Here is a 2,381-nt window from a genome sequence, read left to right on the forward strand (position 1 = left end):
TGAGAAAGATTTAAACAGAAAAAGAAAAAAAGAAAAAGGTACTGAAAGAAAGCATGAGGTTTAAAAAGAAAATCTCTTGAGTGGGAAGAGTCTGACTAAAACCATAAAAGATTGATGAATTAAACTATATATGAATAAAAAGTCTAAATCAACTAAAGAAATAAACAAAATCAAAGTACAAACAATAAACTGGAAGAAAACATTCACAAAACATATTATAAAGGGCTAACTTCATAAGATGTATAATGTATTTTATGAACACATAAAACATAAAAATCAACAAGAAAAGTGAGCAAAGGGCTTGAGCAGATAAAAGAAAAAGAGTACAGAAGAAAATACAAATTAATTTTTAAAATAAAATAATAAAATAATAAACTACAATGAGATACTAATTTTCACCTGTCAAGCGAGAAAAAAAATTTAAGTTTGATAAAAGGAGAGACAGGCACTTATATATTAGGTGGGATTTCATGGGATTACCATGGGACTTCACACGGTATAATTCCAGTGAGAACCACCAAACAGTGTCTAACAAAATTTTTATTTTATTTTATTTTATTTTATTTTATTTTATTTTGTTTATTGTCTGTTAAAATTTTAAATGCACATATTGTCATTCCTATGTCCTACTTCTAGTATTCAAATAAGATGCAAAGAAGTATGTACAAACAAATGCCTCATACCACTATTCTTAATAGCAAAAATCTGGAAAAAACCTAAATTCCCACCAATTGCTCAGATAAATCATGATGCATCTCTAGAATGGAATGCCAAATACAACTGTGGAATAATATCCAAGACATCTTGTTACATGGAAAAGGCAAGGTACAGAGCAGTGTGTAAAATATGATTGTGGGCCTGTTTTTAGACTGTATAAACATATGATAACAGGTACACATGACATCCTAAGAAACATGAAAAACTGACAGCAGTGGTAGGACTGAGGAGTAAGGGTAGGAGGGAGACTTACGTCCCATTGTACACTAGCTGATACCTTTTGAATTTTTTACCAAGTACACATATTACCTGCTTTGAAGTTAATTAAAATTTGGGGGAGGGAAGAATATGTAAGTACATGTAAGTGCTTGATAAATTGGGCAATTTGGGTAAAATATAAATTTTAGAGGATCAGCTAAAGAATTAGCCACAAAAACAAAACAAAGGAAAACATTAGAGACTAAGCAGTATAGTATCTGGGGATCTTAAAGCACGAACCCGGATAAATACAAGCACATACACGTTATTGGGATAGCAATTGAATGTTATTAGTCTGGAACTGCAGCTACTTTTCTCTTCTGTGGAGTTGTGTCTAAGTTCTGGGGAGCTGATGTTGATTGTGAGGGAGGGAATAGAGCAGATCTAGGGCTGAGATCGCCTCTTTACACAGATGTCCACTGAGACATCCACTATCCCAATAGCTCTTCAGTCATCAGTCCACAGAGCTTAACGAGAAGCTGTCCTCTTTTCCTGTCTAAACGGCTGCTTCAGAATCTACAGTTCTCTTTGCTTCTTCCATACCATGCTGAGAATAGAACAGGATTCTTTTTCTTCCTGTTTCCATGCCATGTTAAGGAATATGACCCTCTCTGAGGCTGGCATGGCTTTATCTTCTTGGATATGAAGGACATGGTATCTAAGTCAGCTCCCATCCCATCCCCAACTTCACTAAGGTCTGGCACCTCCCCAGATGTCCAGGGAGCAGGAACCCTTTCTCTGGGACCCCTAAGCCCCCTGCTTTCATCAATACCTCTCCATAGAACCTCATTCCTGTCAGCCCTGAGGAATCCTTTACTTGTCTGGAAAAACAAGAAGCATCCACATTCTTTCTCATATTGTTTCTCAGAAACATTTTTTCTATATTCTGAATCTTCTTAACTTTACCTAAGTCTTAGGCTTTTAGAACACATGCCTTTTTCTACCATGTTACGTCACTTACCTGGGGAAAGGATCTCAGGACCAACTCTCTTCTTAACAGCAGCAATTCTAAAGAGGAAAAAAAAGCATAAGTTACTAGTTCAACACTGAATATTAACCCACACTAAAAACAATGGGAGACATCTAAATTGGTAGGACAGGGATTGGAACCAAGCACTCTGGCTGCAAGCCACATGCTCTTTACACTAGGTTTGTTTTTGTTTTGTTTTGTTTTTAAGTGATGACAGACTTTGAAATATCCAGTGCCTTTAGTATTCTTATTGATCTGGGGAAATCCAAATATGTAACACCGCTCTAACTTAATCTGCTCTCATAACCATTCTGGTTTCTGCCCTTTCTTTCTGCAGGGAGCCAGCAAGACAGTGGTTATGCTATGGACCCTGAAGTCAAATACCTAGGTTCAAATTCTGACCTCCTGCCTATTGGCTATGTGTCTATGGGCAAGT

Source organism: Panthera pardus, unplaced genomic scaffold (genome assembly GCF_024362965.1).
Source record: "Panthera pardus isolate Hobbes unplaced genomic scaffold, ASM2436296v1 HiC_scaffold_6, whole genome shotgun sequence".
NCBI classification, from domain to species: domain Eukaryota; kingdom Metazoa; phylum Chordata; class Mammalia; order Carnivora; family Felidae; genus Panthera; species Panthera pardus.